Below are 21,361 nucleotides of genomic sequence, written 5' to 3'. Positions count from 1 at the left end.
TTTCTTCTAATATGTTGTGTGATCATCCATCAAATATTTATGTGGCTTCTGCTATATGCCAGGCCCTGTGCTAGATGCTGACATCGTGTGATGTGAAAAAGAGACTTTGATCTTTGCCCACATTGAGCTTAGAGATCACTGAAGCAGGGAAACATTCATGAATCCCCTCCTGAATATACAATTACAAATCAGTCAGTGCTATAAAAGAAAAGGATCAAGATTCCATGTCAGTGTATAACTGAGCAGAGCTGACCAGTCCAGTCTGGAGGCTCAAGAGCAGCTAGCTTTGTTATGGAGGTGGTATCTGAAAGGAGATCAGAAGGTTTCTGAAGAATTAATGTTAACATTATATTAGTATCAATTAATATGACATTTTATATTATTTAATATCAATATTAAGAAAATATTAATATTTTTGCAGAATACATGGGGATGGAACATTCCAGGTGGAGGACAGAGTCTGTGGGAAGGTCCTAAAATGGGAGGAGTGATTAAAGAAAAGGAAGGGAGGCCAGAGAGGCTGAGAAGCAGCCAGCAAAAGGCAGAGCCATCAGAGATGTGGGAGAAGAGAAAGTATAGGTCTTTTTTCCTCTGCGCATGGGACTGGTGTAATATGGCAACTAGAATGGGACCAATGCAATGCCTGGCAGTTTTATTTATAAAATATTCAAGTTTACCAAAACATATGCTTTTAACCCCCAAATGTTCACATTCCTGTAGATATCTGGAGCACTTCCATTTTATTGTGCATTTCCTACAATTTAAAGTCATGAGATAAGTATTTGATGAATATTTGTATTATTCGTAGGTGGCAATATCCTAAGGTCTAGGCAGAGGAGCCTCTGCCTTGGCCTTCTGGTCTGGCCTGCTTATAGCCATGCCTCCTGTAGTGGGTAAAAATCTGTGAGGCCAAGAGTTGATGGCAATTCAGAGCCTTGCCCCCTGCTCCTTATGGATTATTTTCTATGTACCTGGGAGCCCAGAATTTTCTGCTCAAACGACCCCAAAACTGCTGTCTGGGACAGCACAGGAATCTGCCAGCAGCTCTCCAAGGGCTGCTGTCTGTTGGCGGTGGTGGACCAAGTCTGAAAATATGGGCTGGGTTAACTCCCTACCTGGATGTGAGGACCCCCAGCATGGGTCAGGCTGGGGGAGAAAGAGGAGGGGGATGGGGTAGGCTGTGAGGACGGGACTAGTTATGGGTCCCATGTGTGCGTGCGTTGATGGTGAATGGCCATTCAGCCATTCATAGACTGCATTTTAAGTATTGTGAGAAGTTTCAATTTGAAATCTGGCCTTCTACGTCATTATGAGATGTATTTGTCAAACAAGAAGGATAGAATTTTTATTTAATTTAATAATTCTTTAACTTTTTAAGCATGTAGACATATGATATGTGGTTTTCCATTTGTACTTTCGTTCAATGTGTTAATGAGGGCAGTTTTTATAACCTATCTTAGAAGTGCCCAGCTATCACTACAATGGGAAAAACAGGCATTTTACATATGCGTGCTTATTATATTATATCCTTAATACATTTTGAGTTATCTACTGGATCCCAACTACCATTGTGGGGAAGCTTCAATGATACTTTTTGTTGGGTTCTAACTGTGTGCCAGGCTTAGTTTTAAGGACTTTAAATGTATTAACTGATCCATCTCTCGTAACAACTTATTGCGGTGGGGACTGTGATTTTCTCTGTTTTACAGATGAGAAAACAGGTTCAGGGATTTAATGAATGGTAGAGCAGGTTTTGAACCCAAAGACTTTGTTTAAATTTGTGCTCAAGTTACCAGACTGTTCTGCTTTACAGTTTTTTCCTTGAGAAGGAGATAGGGGTTAACTTGAATTATAATGGCCACTATATTCATTTGCTGTGGAAGGAAAACATTTAAATATCACTGTTAGTATTAATTGGCAGATCATTAGTTTTACTTAACAGTTTGAAGAAAGTGGACTTTTTAGTATTAACACTATTCACACAAATCTAACTGTAGTACTTTTGATACTTTATGTCCTTACAATGCTTTGATGGTTAATTTTTATCCCCAAATAATATATGCTTACTCAGAATACAAAAAATAAAAAAGTAAACAGAAAAAAACAAAAATCTGTTCATAGGGGAGCCTGGGTTGCTCAGTCGTTAAGCGTCTGCCTTCGGCTCCAGTCATGATCTCAGGGTCCTGGGATTGAGCCCTGCATTGGGCTCCCTGCTCCACGGAAAGCCTGCTTCTCCCTCTCCCACTCCCCTGCTTGTGTTCTCTCTCTTGCTGTGTCTCTCTCTGTCAAATAAATAAATAAAATCTTAAAACAAAAACAAAAACAAAAATCTGTTTATAGCCCCACCAACCAAAGATAAACACTGTCAACTTTGTAGGACTTTTTCCCCCCAGAATTATCTTATGCTTTATAAAACAACACATATAGCTGAGTTTATATCCCATATAATCTTTATTTTATTTTATTTTATTTATTTATTTTTTAAAGATTTTATTTATTTATTTGAGAGAGAGAGAATGAGAGAGAGCACATGAGAGGGGGGAGGGTCAGAGGGAGAAGCAGACTCCCTGCCGAGCAGGGAGCCCGATGCGGGACTCAATCCAGGGACTCGATCCAGGGACTCCAGGATCATGACCTGAGCCGAAGGCAGTCGCTTAACCAACTGAGCCACCCAGGCGCCCATATACTCTTTATTTTAGTTTTCAGTTAACATTATAACAAAGTTTTCCTATAGTCTCAAAAACAATGATCACAAGGTAAACCAGAATTTGTTTAATCACCCATTTATTACTTGGTTTTCAAAGTGTTTCCTTTTACTTATTTACTGATTTATTTGCCATTATAAATACCACTGCATTAAACATCTTAAAATTTGTCCACATGTCTTCTTATCTCCCTAGGCTAAATTTCTAAAAATCGAATTATATGAGTGTTGTTAGGGTCTTTAGAATACATTGCCACATTTAGTTTTAGAATTTTATACACTTTTAAATTTTAAACACCAGACTATGAGTGTGTTGACTTCCTCACATTTTCTCTAAAGTTGAGTTGTATCTATGAAGAAAACTCTGCTAATCTGACAATTGTAGTAGTATTGGTTTTTGTGTGTATAGTTTTGTGTGTCATGGTTCTTTTCAAACTTATTAATGGAGATTTTAGTGTTTGTGATAATTTCTGTGGGCTCTTTATATGGGAATAATATTTTACCTCTTTGATATTTTCTGTGGAAATTTCCCCCTAATTTATTGTTTGCCTTCTAATTTTGGTCAGTGTAATTGACACACAAAATTTAGAATTTTTATGTAGTTAAATTTATCCTATATATTGTAGTTTTTCCATTGTTTTTAAGCTTGATGATTCTCCTCTATGCAGAAATCAAATTATATTCAACAATGTTTTTATTTTTGCAGTGTATGATTTTTACAGTTAACTCTTTAATCCATCAGAGGTAATTTCAGCATACAATAAAAACCTGCATTGATCCCACATTAATTTCCACCCAATAGCTATCTGCTTCTCTTAATTCTCCTGGTTGAGCAAGTTATCTTTGCCCCATTGGTTTGTTATAGCTCTCTTTTATCGGTTTTAAAACACAACATCAGTCTATATACTTTGTTTCATTAATCTGTTTATTTTTTGGATAAGTATGGGGAGTTTAAATTATTGTAATGTTAAAATATGTCTATGATGTCCAGTTATACCATTAGTTAGAGGAACTAAGTCAATGGTCATGTACCTGAGAGGTGCACTAGGAATGGAAGAAACCCCCTCCTAAATGCTCTAAACACAAAATGAACTCTTCCAGGGAAGCCACTAGATTTTTGTATGTGTTTGGACTCTCTCCTTAGGGTCCAGTAAAATTCTGTCTACACTGTGCAGACTCACATAATATTTTCTGTTGTCTGCCTGGTCAGAGGCCAGCAAGAGAATTGATTTCAGCAGCCACTTCCAGAGAGACTGTTGAAGTTCTGCTTTGAAAACTTACCAAGATCCTATGACTTTTTGTCTGTCTGGTCACACTTCCTCTAAGGTCTTTGGGAGAAACAACTGCTATTCTGTGCTAAGCTATTAAGTATAGAACCCAATGAGATTTTCCTTTTACTTTGTGTGAATGTGGGATGGGGTATGGATATCTCCATAGGAGGCATGGATATAATATGGCAAGAGACAGTAGAACGAAGTGTGACTGGATTGATGAAGAGCTATTTGGTGCATTTTATTTTTATTCATTTATTTATTAAAGATTTTATTTGAGAGAGAGAGAGAGAGCAAGCGCGAGTGCAGGGAGGGGCAGAGGGACAAGCAGACTCCCTGCTGGGCATGGAGCTTGACATGCGACTTGATCCCAGGACTTTGGAATCATGACCTGAGCCCAAGTCAGACAACAAACTGAGACACCCAGGTGCCCTGTCTGCTGCATTTTAAAGGCTTACCTGTGAAATCACAAGCACAACCTTCTTTAAACTTCACATGCATGCTTTAGACACAGTGATAACACTCAAACAATTATAAATTAGAAAAGACCCTGAGAAATCATCTAGTCCAAATTACTTACTTTACAGATCAGGAGAGAGAGATGCAAAGAAGCTATACAATTAATTAGTAGAGATATCTTCTATCTTCTCTTTCAGTCCTCTTTTTATCACACCCTGACTTCAATGATTAAAATGACAGTAACAGTTGGAGCTCTTCCAGAACCTTCGATACTTTCCTTTTATATAATATGTAGGTGGAGAATTCATGTTTAGAAAATTCCTAGTGAATTGCAATGGGACTCTTAAAGTTTTCCCACTTTAATTCTCTATCCAATCCCAATAAACTAGGCCATAAAATCAACAATTCACTGGAATTTAATAGTTTTTCCTTTTTGTTCTGCAGAATCTCGTAAAACCCAGCTCTAAACTCATCCATGTCATATGCTTTCTGATATCACTTTTAAGATAAAAGTCAAAAGATAAACTGAAGCTGCTGACGCATCTTGGATTGTAGTCTTTAATCCTGAATTATAACATGCTCTGCCTTCACCCCCCAAGTTGTGAATCATATGTGCTTTCATTCATTGTTTTTTTGTTTGTTTGTTTGTTTGTTTTTTAGAGAGTAGGAGGGGCAGTCGGGGAGAGAGAGAGAATCTTAAGCAGACCCCATGCCCAGTGCGGAGCCTGAAGGGGGGCTCGATCTCACTCCCTGAGATCACGACTTGAGCCAAAACCAAGAGTCAGATGCTTAACTGACTGAGCCACCCAGGTAACCCACTTTCATTCATTAGTTGAAATTTTCTCAATTTTTAAAATTCTCATCTCTTATGATGAAAAGAAATGGTTGTTTAATTTGAAAAGTAAAATGTAAAACATGAGTCAAGACAAAACTATGTGATTATGAAATATGTGGGAAATACTGGAATCCATATTTTTTTCTTATTTTCAAGGATAATCACTTGCTCAGCATACTGAAAAAACCATCTCAGATAGCAAATAGCTAAAGGCATGTCTACTTCATGTACCATAAATGGCATATAATTTAAAACAATAGCACTGCTACCAAGTAGAGAAATAGGTTCTACATTATCTAGCTGTGTATTTCCAGCCTCCTGTTAGTAAATCAGACGTTAGATTTTCTTCTTGAGGAGGTTTTTGTACTAAACTGCTTGGTGGAGATTTGTTTTTGTGTTTCTTATAAAGAAATTCAATGAATCAAAATGTTCCATGGATTAATGGGGAGCTTAGGCCTCCAAATGTCCTTTCTTTCCTTCCTTAGTACTAATATAAGAGATCAAAGTAGGTCATAAAGACAAGTCTTATCAGGATGTTTTCTGTGATTTTGATCATACTAGAGAAAGAATTCCTGATGTAGCAACATCAAAGCTTAAACTATGAGGATTTATTGTATTAGCTAGAAGATTATACATTTCAGTTTTTCTTTTTACAAAAGGAAGCATTTGGCTATTGCTTAATGAGTTGTATACATGCTGTCTTTCGTGCTTTGAGTCTGTTATTGCATCTGCATTTTATGAAAAGCTCATATTTTGGGTTTAGCAGATGGACTCATTTGAATTAGGTTTGCTGAAAAGTCTTTTCCAAATTATGTTATGTAAAAGGCTAAAGCAATAGACTTTCCTCAAGATTTTCTGGAACACTGATTAGGCCCAAAGACTCTTAGGACAAAGAATTAGTTGTGGTAAGGAACACCCAGAGCTCTCTCAGGTGGGAGGGGCAGAGTCCTTCTAGGAAAGGCATGGTTCTTACCTCAAGACAGGTCCATGAAAAAAAGCCCATTGTCTTTTTGACTGACTGACCCAGATTCCCCAGCTGCAGAGCAAATACCCTATGAAATTTGCTTTTAACTTTTTAATGAAATGCATTTGAGTCAGAATCCCAACATACTGTTAAAACAGAGTTTCATGACATTGACTATACATAATGTTCATGTGCTGCAAAAATTTCATGGGATGGGGTCAAATCCCTCAGAAGAGAAAGAGGTTTAAAGAAGAAAAAAAGACCCTCAGATATTTTTAGACTTTTACGAGCTATGTGGAAGAGTGGTCACAGTGACCTTAGAATCCTGGTAATCCTGGCAGCAATTTGTTTTTAAAAGTAGAAGCCAAAACCTCCTATCTTTCTTCTACCTTTTAACTGGAGGAATATAATCTTGTACACAATTTTTGTGAACATAAGATTTGCAAGAAACATGAAGTCTTAGAGGAAGAATGGGGGGTTGTTGGGTGGATGTGTTGAGGGAGAAAAGAAAGGCTGAATGTGGCAAAACGGAGAGTTTCTAATACACCCCAAGATCAAATTAAGAAGCAGTCTAGGAAAAAATAAGCAGAATTGTTGAGTAGAGTAATTTTGTTCTATCCTGGGCAAGTGAAGTAATAGGAACATGGGATAATATGATTTTTTTCTTTCTCCCTCTTTTCCTCTCTCCTTTTCTCCCTCCCATCTGCTCTCTCTTCCTCCCTTCCCCCCCCTTCCTCCCTTTCTTTCTTACTCTTTTTCTTCCAAAACAAACTGAGAGAACATTATCAAAAAAGGGCATATAGATGGATCTGTGGAAAGCAAATCAACTCACAGTTATCTTTTGGTATTAAGAAAGGGGTGCTTAGCCTGGGGACCCCTCAGGGATCTAAGGATGAGATTTGGTGGTTTATGAATTCCTAAAATTGTCAATATGTGCCTATTTGCATTTTTCTAGGGAGAGAGTAAGCTCTTGTCTTCCACTAGATTGTTCAGAAGTTCCATGGTCTACAAAAGTGTGAGAACCACTGATATAAAGCATCTGAAGCAAGAGCAATAGTTAGATACTACTACAATTTTAAAATGATATTTTGGTATAACTATGGCTTTCCAAATACATATTTTTCTTTTAGCTCCAGGGCTGGAGATCAGGACACCGCCATTTTCAGTAAACTTTAGACTGATCATTCCTATAGCACTACTGAGATGCAAGGTGGGATGCTGGTAGGATCTTGAAACAGTAAAAGGATGTTAGAAAAAAAAAAGTGAAATTTGAGTAAAGTGTAATTTAGTTAACAGAATTGTAAACAGAATTGTACCAATGCTAATTTCTTAGCTTTGATATTGTACTGTGGTTATATAAGATTTTAAAAGGGGAGGCTGAGTAAGGAAAGAGTATACAGGAACTCTGGAAGTCTGAATTCATGCTTCTTCTAAGTCTAACTTTAGTTAAAAAAAAATTAAATATGGAGAACAACAGAACCCTGATGACATCATCTTAACTTTTGGTTCCAGCGCTGCTTGAAGTCTGACAGTATTCTCCTAACATTGCAGTTAGGTGAGATAATAAACTACCCCCTTTTCTTAAAGATTTAAGCAAAATAAAATTCTCTCTCTTACATTTGTCACTCTGGGCAAGTTACATGAGCCCCTTAATATATAATGTCCTGAAAATATGGTAAATCGCTTTGATCTTTCCTCCTTTTTTGATTTTGCTGAGGTTTTTTTTTAAAGATTTTATTTATTTATTTTAAAGATAGCTAGAGAGTGAGTGAGCAGGGGGAGGAGCAGAGGGAGAGGGACAAGCAGACTCTGTACTGAGTGCAGAGCCCAATGCAGGGCTCGACCCTATGACCCAAGATCAGGACTTGAGCCAAAATCAAGAGGCAGGCACTTAACAGACTGAGTCCCCCAGGTGCTCCATTTTTGCTGAGTTTTGAATACATTCTTATATGATAGCAACTCCTGGACTCTATTGTGCTTTATTCTTGATCTTGGACACAGATCATACCTTTGTGTTACTTCTCGGCAGGCATCATTAACATAAAATGCCTGGTTATTTCTTTTCCCATCTTCCATAATTATTAGAATCTCAGTTATGATTTTCTTGGCATTAAATTTGAATACATTGTCTTTTCTCTTTTTCATCATTCTTAGAATTCTTCTTAGTAGTACTACTATGTTATTTACTATTGGACATCCAGCAACTGTCTGTGCAAGAGGATGTATAGGCTATCTTGAACTCTGTTCTCTACCTTTCATTCTTTTAAAAAATATTTGAGTGACTATTATGTGTTACAAGCTATTTCTCAGCTGAGAATAATACAGGTAAGATCCCTGCTAGATTCTCACCTTCATACCTTCATTCCAACCTATGGGAAGGGGGAAAGAGGGAGTCCAGGACAAGTGGCTTTGCATTTTATTTATTTTTTAAGATTTTATTTATTTATTTATTTAGAGCAAGTGGGAGCAGGAAAAGGGACGAATAGACTCCACACTGAGTGTGAAGCCCGATGTGGGGCTCGATCTCACGGTTCCGAGATCATGACCCCACGATCATGACCTGAGCCAAAATCAAGAGTCCAGTGCATAACTGACTGAGCCACCCAGGCGCCCCAAGTGGGCTTTGCATTTTAGAAGTCACTTGGAGGTTACATGCACCTCAGTTCTGCTCATATCCATTAGCCCGACCATAGTCATATGGCCTCACTTCTTTTGTGCAAAGGAGGCAGAAAGATCAGTTTTCCTGCTGAGCAGCCTGTACTCCCTAAGAGTTAGTGGTGGTGGGAATTTTATTTTAAGGAAGATGGAGAGAATAGGAAGGTGTCTGCCATGGTGGATTTTAAGTTCAGGAGTCATATTCTAATACGTGTCTTTATTTTATTTTTTATTTTTTAAAAGATTTTATTTATTTATTTATTTATTTATTTATTTATTTATTTATTTATTTATCTTTTTAAGATTTTATTTATTTATTTGAGAGAGAGAATGAGATAGAGAGAGCATGAGAGGGGGGAGGGTCAGAGGGAGAAGCAGACTCCCCGCCGAGCAGGGAGCCCGATGCGGGACTCGATCCCGGGACTCCAGGATCATGACCTGAGCCGAAGGCAGTCGCTTAACCAACTGAGCCACCCAGGCGCCCTAAAGATTTTATTTATTTATTTGACAGAGAGAGACACAGCGAGAGAGGGAACACAAGCAGGGGCAGAGGGAGAAGGAGAAGCAGGCTTCCTGCTGAGCAGGGAGCCCGATGTGGAGCTCGATCCCAGGACCCTGGGATCATGACCTGAGCTGAAGGCAGATGCTTAATGACTGAGCCACCCAGGTGCCCCTAATATGTGTCTTTAAAAATTCACTTTCATAGCTTAGTGGAGGCAAAAGTGGAAATGTGGAGACCAGGTGGGAGGCTACTTGTAGTAGTTCAGGCAGCATATGATAGTGGCTACTGTATGTTGGCAGCGTACATGTTCAATTTTTAACCAATAACTACTCTTAATTTTCACTTGCATAAGGAAATCATTGTAGAACTTAATTAAATGTAGAGTATTTATTATGATTGCCCTCACATAATCATTGTTTTCTCCACTTGGAGGTCGATCACAATCTTCACCATGACATTAGCTTTGAGATGCCCTAGGAAGTCTTTGCGGTAGTGCCATTGAGAGATAATAGTAGCTTAGACAAGGGCTGTAGCAGCGCAGATGCAGGAAAGAAGAGCAATTCAGGATGTATATTTAGAGGTAGAGCCACAGAACTGGCAGGTAGAATGTGGGAGGTGAGAGAGAAGCTAATAATGACTCGGAGGTTTTATCCTTGATTGATATGGTGAAGGTGCTGCCACTTACTAAGCTGTAGAAATCTGATGAAGAAATGGGTTTCTGGGGGCTGGTGAGAATCAAGATTTTGGTTTTGGTTATTATAAGTTTGAGGTCAGAAAAAGAAGAACCAAATGGATGTCTAATAGGTGGTTAAATCTAGATGCCTAAAGTATGGGTGTCAGGTCAGGGGAATCTATAATTTGACTGGGAGTTCATACTACAAAGATGCTCCTGAAAAATCTGAAGGGTGTGTGGAGGCCCGTAAACTGAAAGAAAAAGTGGAAAGTTCCGGGGGATCTTCCAGGCAGAGATAAGAATGATGAAGAGTATGAGAATTATTTGCCTGAATCTATCTGCTCTTAGTAGCCTTCACAGATGGAGAGAGGCATATCTCTACTTAGATTTTTATTGTGACTACATAGGTAAGTGGATATTGCTAACAGCGGACAGGAATGTCCTAGACAACCCTCTTTTAAACAGGGCTTCAAAGAATGTGCAGTTTGTAAGTTCTAACTTCTGCTTGTGTGTAGTCTCCATTCTTTTGGCCTATGAGGTCCTTCTTCTTCACTCCCCAGAGTGCTACTGAGACAGGGCAAACATTCAAAGTCAGCTGTTATTTTCCTCAGGATAGGTTTAGAAGGATTTTGTAAACATATCATAATGGTTGGAGTCTTCGCTTGTACATCCTTGAACTTGAGACTAGGTCCAAAGGCTTTAAAAGAATACTCCAAGCTCTCTGGAGCTGGCTTCTCATCAGGTAATGACCACACTGTTGTTAGTCAACACCCAGGAGTAAAATTGGGAATGATGAAGTGTTACTTTGCAGCACTTGCCACTTTGAACTTTGTATTTGGTCTCCTGTAGTCTATTCATCTGTCTCTTCCTTTCCCACCCCTCTTCTATCCACTCGTATCATTTTTAACAGTTCATCACAAAAGGAAAGTAAGAACTGGATGGTCTCCCTCTCATTTTTTAACACTTTTGACTAAAAGTGGATCTGTGACTATAATCACTTCCAGAAAGGATGTGAATTGGGTGCCAGTAAATGGACTCTAGCTTCCAAATATGTGCATGTGTAGAAACATGAGGACAGGGGAATGACCTTTTTTTTCCTGCTGGCAAGACAGTGCTATTTGCTTGTGCTCCTGGTCTTTATTTGGGGGCACCAAAACATTTTAATAATGCCAGAGGCCAGCTTGCCTTTTATTCTGGGTTCTCTCTCACTCACTTGGTCCTTAAGTTCCATTCATTTACCTAGAAATCAATATAGAAAAGCACATCCCTTCCTACCTACCTCCATCCATCCATCCATCCATCCATCCATCCATCCATCCATCCATCCATCCACCATCCATCCATCCATCATTTGTTGTTCAGTCATTCTTCATTTATTGAGTGAGTACTTATGTCTGCTCTCCTGTACAGAGAATTGTAAGAACTTTAAGAGATGGTTTTATAGTCACTGCTTCTGTATGTTTATGATTTTTTAGAGTTGTATAACTTCCATGCATTGATAATCTAAAATATAATTCTAAGTCAATATTTGCTTAGGTTTGTGATGAGGTGAGTCAGTCTGAAGCTATACTTAGGAAATTAAGAATAAAAGAAAGACTCTGGGGTTAGTCACTGGTAGCTTTTCATAAGACAAAATCTTAAAGTGGCCCTTAAGGAAGCTTAGGGTTTGAACAGGTTATCCAATGTGTGTATTCCCAAACCTTCACCACATGCCGGGCCTTATTTACTCTGAGAGGGAGAAAAACTCTGTAATGGTTATAGGAGACTGTCTTGGTTCTGATCTTTATTACTAGGTTAAAAGCTATTCATTAATTTCTGCAGTGTGTTTGCTTACTATATTCAAATTTTTTCTCCCCATACTAAGCATCTTAATGATAAGCTCTATTTCCACCTGATCTCAGTATTCCCCTTGGTGAGTGGCACAGTACATACATGTCATAGACACTCATTAGGGTATCTAGAAGAGAGGTATACCATAGTGTTGAAGAGCACAAACTTTGGAGATGGGATACTGGAATTCAAATCTGAGTTGTGTTAACTTTTTCCTAGCAGTGCAACTGTCTCTCAGTTTCCTCATCTTTACTTGAGGATAATAAATAGTACTACCTGCTTCATAACATTGTTTTAAAAATTAACAATGTATACAAAATGCTTAGAGAAGTGTCTGGATATCATCATCATCATCACCAAATGTTTATGGGAATAAAATGGAAGCATAGGGACCATTTTGCAAAGAGAAGATAGATGGGCAGTTTAGATAGGGATAGCAGATGAAATATTTTAAGTGCTAAGTTGAGTAGTTCAGTGGATAGAAGTAATCAGCAATCATGGGGCCCCTGGATAGCTCAGTCGGTTGAGCATCCGACTCTTGGTTTCAGCTCAGGTCATGATCTCAGGGTCAAGAGATCAAATCTGGCATAGGGCTCTGTGCGCAGTGCATAGTCTGCTTGAGATTTTCTCTCTCCTTCTCCCTCTCCCCCTCCCCTCCCCCTGCTCGTGCTCTCTCTCTCTCTCTCAAATAAATAAATAAATAAATAAATAAATAAATAAATATTTACTTCTTTCTTTTTAAATCAGCAATCATTGTGGGGTTTGGTTTTAGCATCAAGTCTAGAGGCCAATCATTCAGAGTTAGAGACTCAGGGCCATGCCTTGGTCATGATGGTGGAGGAGGCTATGGTGAAATATGCCAAAGAGGGAAGATAACCAACCATGAAATCATTACATATTTGGTGTGCTGAGTATTCTTATATCAAAAGGAACATTTGTGTCTGCATTTATTTGGTAAACATTAATTAGGGTATTCTGCTAGGTAAGGCTATCAATTAAATAACTTAGTCACTGTATTTGTCCTCCTGTTATTTATGGTTTTGTGGGTAGCCAGAGTTTAAACAACTTCGAGTAAAGTGTGATGGGTGTAAAGATGGAGAAGCCCAGAAGGTGATTGGAGGCATCTGCCAGTCTTTTTTCTCTCCCTGACCACTCCATGCTGCAAATTGCATTTGGAAGCCTTCAGAATCTGGCTCAAAGCCTATCTTCCACCGGAATTCGTTGTTTCATTAATTTTATTTTTTCTTGTCCTTAATACTATCACTTTAAAAACATGCACTGATATTCTAAGTTTTCATCTTCATCTGAATCTGTACAGCTTTCACTCAAGAAGATATAGGAACAGAGTTCTGGAATGCTATGTCTACTCCTACTTTCCTGTGTCCTTTTCTGAAAATCCTTCTGGAATTAGGAATTGATCCTTCAAAAACATACTCATTCGTATCTTCTCCCAGAGATCTTTTGAAGTCTGAGGTATCTCTCTGGAGTTAGCATTGACTTATCACTTTTCACCCACTTTTAGTAGAGTCTTTCCTGTATCTTTGTGTTTTGATTAATGCATTTTATCTTCCTTTTATCTGGGAGAGCCACGTCCACGATGAAAGTTGGGAAGTCGGATATCCTGGCACCTTGAAGAAGGAGCCAGTTCTGGGTCTCATTTGCAGTGCATTTTTCTGTGATGAGCACACATCTTTTTTTCAAAGCATGTTCAAGAAGGTAGGATGCATATTTGTTGAACTACTGAAAAATCCCACTTATTATAGAAGCAAAAGAAATAAAAGTCCAGCTCTTACTGCAAAATAAATGAATAGTCTTAGTGAACATTGTTAGTAAAATTGAAGCTTTAAACAACGGTCTCTTTATCTCCTGAAACCTGATGTGGTGTGAGATAAGAGTCACAGAGCAGCAAATCCAAATTAACAACTGTAAACCTTCAAACTGCATGCTCAACGTGGTTGGTTACGAGAGAACTGATTTTTACAAGATGGTGAGACAGGAATTACCTATTGTCTCTTATACTAAGACTCATCTTTGCACTGACTCATTTTAGGCCCTCTTTCCCTCTGGAGAATACCATCTGCACAAACTGCAAGGTCCAAGATAGCAATGATCTGCTGAACATATGCAGAACAGATGGTTGAAGAAATTATCTGCCCATTCAATCGCTACATTACTCATTTCCGTCACCTTGCTGCCCATGCAAATACAAGGCTGTATAAAGCTGATCTTTAGGTCATTCCCCATGTTGACTCATGGAGGCCACTTGGCATGGCTGCCTGTGGAGGGGTGCAAGAGCCAGAATCCGCAGACAATGTTGCCTAAATTCCCGGCAGAGTACTTTTAGGGAGTAAGAAAAAAGTAAGATGATGTCATTCAGGTAAGGTCCAAGTTACATTTTCAGTTTCCCTAAGGTGTTTGGGAGCTCATTGGGAATGGACTGTAAATTCTGTTTACATTCTGCATCAGTCCGGTTGGAAAGTCTTGTCCCGGACTAGGACAAAATATCCAGGAGCAGAGAAACTGAGGAGTAAGAAAAAAAGCAAATGGTGGTGATGAAAGGGCTCTTGTTGACCTCAACTGTTGCTCCCATTGTCATCTCCATGTGTAATCAATGGCCAAAATTTGCAATTTGAATGATCTAATCCCTCAGTGAGGTAAATCACAAATGTCTGCATTCAGATATTTCTTAATCTACATCTTATGCCATAGATCGAGGGAAGAAAAGAAACCCCCCTAAACCCAATGCTATGGATATTGAGTTTTTAGTCCCTTCAGTTGACTGAATTTTGGAGAAAGTCATACTCAATTTGTGCATCCTTGCATTAATTAGGCTTAGTATCAGGATGAAAGCCAGGTGAGTTGAAAAGGTCATGTTGAGAACCCGTGGTCTTTATCACAATATTTTCCTGTTTCCATTTAATTGAATTTTAAGTGGGCTCACAATGAATGGGTAAAACCACTGTACTGTTTCTGCCTCTTGGTTTTAATTAGTGACCAGGAACAAAAAAGTCTTGGTTTAATTTAGCAATGAAAGGGTTATTTTGAAGCTTGAGAAAAAAATGAAACAATATGTCGTATTAGGTTTTCTTTTGTTTGGGGTTACTTTTCTTTCATTTCTTTGAATTTATTATGCACCAGTTTTGTGCCAAGCAGTGTGCCATGGGGATGGCACCCCTGTTCTGTGGACCTTACTCAGTATAAGAGCATACTTAAGTAAGAAATCTTTGAGAAAAGAAAACTTTCTAGAAAAAAAAATCCTGATTTTTTTCACTAACAATAAAACAAATGTGAGAGCATATTAGATTTAGCATGGTCTTCCACTATAAGCATTTTTAGAAATCACCATTTTTTTCTGACCAAAATGTTTTCCCGCTCTCATTGAAAATATTGTACATATTCTTTTAAGATACTCTTCAGGGTAAGAAATACCAAAAAACTCTTTAATCAGCAAAATTGATAATTTTTATATAATTTGTGTAAAAAATGGCATATGGCAAAACAATACTTGTGACTTTGTAGTTGAGTGGCAAGAAGAGCTCACAGATAGCAGGGATTCTGAGTGAAGCTTTGCAGGGACCTCATAGGTATTGAAACAAAAGGAGTCTAAAAATGTTGGCCTACATGGCTCTCCCATACTTGTTTCTCCCTTTTCTCCTTCACTCTCTTTTTTTATCTGGAAGATGCTAGTATGGAATAAATAACATGGTGAAGTGGCTTTGCTTTTGACGGTTTCCTAAGGCTATGAGTCCTTTACAGAGATTCATTCATGCCACTGGAAGTCCCAGCTTTCCTGTTTTTATTATCCACACTTCACATGGTGGTTTAGACTAAATTGGCCATTGCGGCGTCTGGAGAGCAGTCTGTTTAACACAGGGAAGTGCGCTGCTACTTTCATACCCATCTCTCACAAGCCCATGTTCTGGGCTTGATCAGATACGCAGTCACGAACACTGAAGAAACACGTCAATGTCTCACTTTTCCCCGACCTTGAAGTGAGCTCCTTTAAAGAGGTCTTACCTCAGCAATGTTTATTGGGCCTATTTGAGTGGCTATCAGGAAGCAGGTGATGTGGAAGGAGAGATGACTATCGAAATGTAATTTCCCTTTCATCATGAGGAGCTCCTTCATAATTTGGACCACCCAGCCGCTGACCAGAGGTTGCAGAAGGCTCAGTAGCCAGCTCACATTGCCTGGTGAGCCTGTGATAGAAAAAGCAAACATCTCTTCATGCAACCATATCATGAGAGCCAGAGTCAGTCCCCAGCGAGCTCTCCTGAAGAGAATTTCTCTTCTAGAGGATTGTCTGCATATTTGGCAAAAAATCTACTGCACATGTGCAGTAATTTAGCTAGTCAACAGCAGGAGAAATGGTAATATGTACACAGAGGTTCATAATAACTGGTAATAGGTAGACACAGCAGATAACCCCAGTGTGGAATAACGACGCAAAAGAGGAGAGAGAAGGTGAGATTTGGAAATCACTGTGATGAGACCGTGGTGTGAGGTGAGAAGTGAAGGGGGGGTGGACGCCTCCCTGCATCCACTCTGGGCAGCGCCAGCCGCATGCTCCCTGGCCAGGGGCGCAGACTAGGTTAATTGTCCAGTGCTGCAGCTGGTGGCCACTCATTAGTCTTCCCAACAGATAAGACTCAGAACTCCTTGCAATGATTACTGTTGCTGATTTTCTTCTGTGTTCACAACTTTGACAATACAGTAACTTGTTCAGTCCATAGATGGTGGAGAATTTGGAAAACAAAACCAAAAGCAGTTCGGGCACTGTCAATGCAGGTCTTCCAGTCTCCACACATTTCAGGAACTCTAAGGGCAGCATGTGCATGTTATTCTGACTGTGAACTTCGGCAGTTGGGTTTTAATGTGGGAGGCATTGTTGCCCTCATTTTATAAGCAACAGAAGAGGGTTGCTTCTAGAGTAGACAGGGTTCTTAAATCTGGGTGATATTTGTAATGCTGCAAAGCCTTTTTGCAGTTTTCAACACCTCCTTGTCTTCCCTGACTGCTTCCTCTCTCTGGTATTATAACTGGGTCATGGTAAGGTTCCAGAGAACCACATACAGGAATGAGTAAAGAAAACATATGAAAGAGAGAGAGAAATAAATCAGGGAACAGACTCCTAACTACAGAGAACAAACTGAGGGTTGCTGGAGGGGAGGTAGGTGGGGGCTGGGCTAGATGGGTGATGGGCATTAAGGAGGGCACTTGTGATGAGCCCTGGGTGTTGTATGTTAAGTGATGAATCACTAAATTCTACTCCTGAAACTAATATTACACTGTATGTTAACCAATTGGAATTTAAATATAAACTTGAAAAAGAAAAAAAAAGAAGGAATGACTAAAGAGAAGCCAAACTCTTGTAGTATTCTGGAGAAGGATGTGATCCATCTGAATACATATTTTGTTTGGGTTGGCTTTCAGAATTCTCTTTTGACCTGCAGCCAAAAAATAAATTTCAGCTGAGTTTACTACTGTGCCCCCTCTGCACTTAAATGGTTTTATTGCTGTGTGTGCGGGCGCATGCGTGCAAGCATGGGTGAGGTTTTGCTCTTGTAATTTACAATTTATAGCTCTATCTATATTATAGTCATTTTATGGAAGTTCTGTGAAAACATTAATGTGTGCCATCAATGTGATAGACACAGCTGTTAATCATCAAAGTTCTGTAACTGAAAAAAACAAATGAACTTGAGAATTACCACCGATTCCAATGATTTGACAACACTATGATTGGTCGGAACTGCAACTGTTTGCAACATATTTGGATCTTCTCACATTTATTGTGTCTCACAAATCTTGCCAAATTTGTTATTTGTCATAGAATGGGAAATCATTGAAATTATCCACAGGTGCCTTTGATGTAGGAAAACAACGCAAATCCCCATGACATGAAGAAGTAAATGAGAAGATGGGAAAGAAACTGTGCTCTTTATTCTTCCTCTGAGTAATGAAATAGTAAGCTGCAAGGGAAGGGGCCAGGGCTTGTGAACATCACCTGTGTTATGAATATGTTCATGGTTCAGATTTTTTCAAATGCACATTTGTGAAATTAAGCATCGGTCCCTCTCCTTAGGTCCATCTGCACTCAAGGGAGATATGTGGCCATGATTGGTGAGTGGAGGGCGAGAAGATAGCTCCTAACTTCCCTCACATAGATTTCTTTTCTCCCAAGACCGCAGGACTGGGGGCAAATCACAGAAATGCCATGCTTTTGTGAGATATGACTGTTGAGCAGGTGAGGTGGAAGGAGAAGAAAACGATTCAGTACTCCTCTGAAGTGTAATTGGATAGGGATGAAGTGGACAGAATCCTGGATAATTAGTTGAGATACAGAAGCAGAAGAAAAAAATATCCACATGTTTCTGGGATTTGCTGCTTACGCCCGCCCATAGACTGGAAGGCCAGGATTCCAAATTTCCATTCTTAGCTCTTGGGCATCCTTAGTCAGCTGCTCTAATGGCCTTGAAACATTAGTTATACATACTCCATTTACTCAAAATGTATTTATTGAGAAATATTTCAGGGGCCTATTCGTTTGTTTTTGCTACCCATTATGGAAATGGTATTTTTTACTTTGCAAGGGTATGTGGAGAGTAGACTGGTGGTAGACAAATTAGTAAATATGGGCAAATTAGAATTGTATCATTATAATACTTAAATTTTTTGGTGTCCACTGTATTAAATTTCTCAGTGTAAAATATGTTCAAATGTTTTTTCCAATGTCTATATTTGTTCATATATATTGCCTTATTTTAAAACAACTTGGGCTGATAACATCTAATTGGTATACACTGGTGTGTCAATATTGGTAGTAAAACTATTTAAATAATTATGAATAGCTGCTGCCCCATCTCCCTGCGTAGCTCCTTGCTGACCCAATTCATCCAGCTCAGCCAGCTCATGCAGCCCCTCACTGGGACTCCCACCACTCCTTCATTCAGCCATGAAATAACATATAGCAAAGAAAAACCCTCTGGAGACCTTGTTACTCTAGGATGCTTGAATTTGTGTGGTGCTTGCCATGTCAGTTGTTAAATATTTTAAATATCACACTTGAACAAGAAAGCATCCTCCACCCCTCCACCTTTGCATTATATAAGCAAAAGTATTAAAAATCAGGGTCTTGTGCTTTCAGAGCTTTTCTTTGAAGGAATTTACTATATATTTTTTTGTAATCAATAACTCTTATATTTCTAATTTCTTTTAAAAGATTTTATTTATTTATTTGTCAGAGAGAGAGAGAGAGAAAGCACAACAAGGGGAGTGGCAGGCAGAGGGAGAAGCAGGCTCCCCACTGAGCAAGGAGTCCTGTGGGGGACTGGGATCATGACCTGAGCTGAAGGCATATGCTTAACTGACTGAGCCACCCAGGTATCCCATTATAATTCTAGTTTTTAAAGTATCCTCTTAATACTAATGTTCTACCTTAAGTTAATTATTTCTTCCCATAGCAACTCAAAATATTTGTGTATCAGGTATTTATATTTTCCATACAAGGTAGACACAGCAATATGTTATCCACATTATGGGGAACTTTTAGGCTCATTCTGGTGAAGTGCTTATAGGTTTAGAAATTAATCAGGGTGTTTCCCTTTGTTTTCTGACAATTTGCACTCTTACTCTATATATGAAGTTATTAGCAGTTAAATTGAACAAATAATGCTTCTATCCCCAAAACATTTCAAGTAACATATTTTCTGCCACTGATATTTTCCACTTTTCTCCATGGTGATTACCTGAAACATTTCATATACAGCCTTACTAAAGTTATTTTCAGCTTTGTAATAGAGCTTGAAGCCCGGGATTATGATGCCGTAAGCTTTGCTTTTCTTTTTCAACATTCCTCTGGCTATTCGGGGTCTTTTCTGATCCCATACAAATTTTAGGATTATTTGTTCCAGCTCTGCAAAAAAAAAAGTGGATGGTGTTTTGACAGGGATTGCATTGAATGCATAGATTACTCTAGGAAGCACAGACATTTTAACAATATTTGTTCTTCCAATCCACGAGAATTGAATGTTTTTCCATTTCTTTGTGTCTTCCTCAATTTCTTTCATGTGTATTCTATAGTTTTCTGAATACAGATCCTTTGCCTCTTTGGTTAGGTTTATTCCTAGGTATCTTATGGTTTTTGGTGCCATTGTAAATGGGATCGACTCCTTAATTTTTCTTTCTTCTGTCTCATTGTTAATGTATAGAAATGCAACTGATTTCTGTGCATTGATTTTATATTCTGCCACATTGCTGAATTGCTATATGAGTTCTAGCAATTTTGGAGTGGAGTCTTTGGGTTTTCCACATAGGGTATCATGTCATCTGCGAAGAGTGAGAGTTTGACTTCTTTGCCGATTCGGATGCCTTTTATTTCTTTTTGTTGTCTGACTGCTGAGGCTAGGACTTTTACTACTATGTTGAACAAAAGTGGTGATAGTGGACATCCCTGCCATGTTCCTGACCTTAGGGGGAAAGCTCTCAGTTTTTCCCCATTGAGAATGATATTCACTGTGGGCTTTTCCTTTGTGTATGGCTTTTATGATATTGAGGTATGTTCCCTCTATCCCTACACTGTAAAGAAGTTTAATCAAGAAAGAATGCTGTACTTTGTCAAATGCTTTTTCTGCATCTATTCAGAGGATCATATGGTTCTTATCCTTTCTTTTATTTACATAGTGTATCACACTGATTGATTTGTGGATGTTAAATCACCCTTGTAGCCCAGGAATAAATCCCACTTGGTCTTGGTGAATAATCCTTTTAATGTACTGTTGGATCCTATTGGCTAGTATTTTGGTGAGAATTTTTGCATCCATGTTCATCAGAGGTATTGGTCTGTAATTCTCCTTTTTGGTGGGGTCTTTTTCTGGTTTGGGGATCAAGGTAATGCTAGCCTCATAGAAAGAGCTTGGAAGTTTTCCTTCTATTTCTATTTTTTTGAAACAGCTTCAGAAGAATAGGTATTAATTCTTCTTTAAATGTTTGGTAGAATTGCTGTAATCATCAAAACAGTATGGTACTGGCACAAAAACAGAAACATAGATCAATGGAACAGAATACAGAACCCAGAAATAGACCCTCAACTCTTTGGTCAACTAATCTTCAACAAAGCAGGAAAGAATATCCAATGGAAAAAAAGACAGTCTCTTCAACAAACGGTGTTGGGAAAATTGGACAGCCACATGCAGAAGAATGAAACTGGACCATTTCCTTACACCACACACAAAAATAGACTCAAAATGGATGAAAGACCTAAAAGTGAGACAGGAACCCATCAAAATCCTTGAGGAGAACACAGGCAGCAAGCTCTTCGACCTCAGCCTCAGCAAGTTCTTCCTAGAAACATCACCAAAGGCAAGGGAAGCAAGGGCAAAAATGAACTATTGGGACTTCATCAAGATAAAAAGCTTTTGCACAGCAAAGGAAACAGTTGACAAAACCAAAAGACAACTGACAGAATGG

This window comes from Mirounga angustirostris, unplaced genomic scaffold (genome assembly GCF_029215605.1).
Source record: "Mirounga angustirostris isolate CCGP_5_RB_7025 unplaced genomic scaffold, mMirAng1.0.hap1 SCAF_2, whole genome shotgun sequence".
NCBI classification, from domain to species: domain Eukaryota; kingdom Metazoa; phylum Chordata; class Mammalia; order Carnivora; family Phocidae; genus Mirounga; species Mirounga angustirostris.
Note: the sequence above shows the minus strand (reverse complement) of the source record.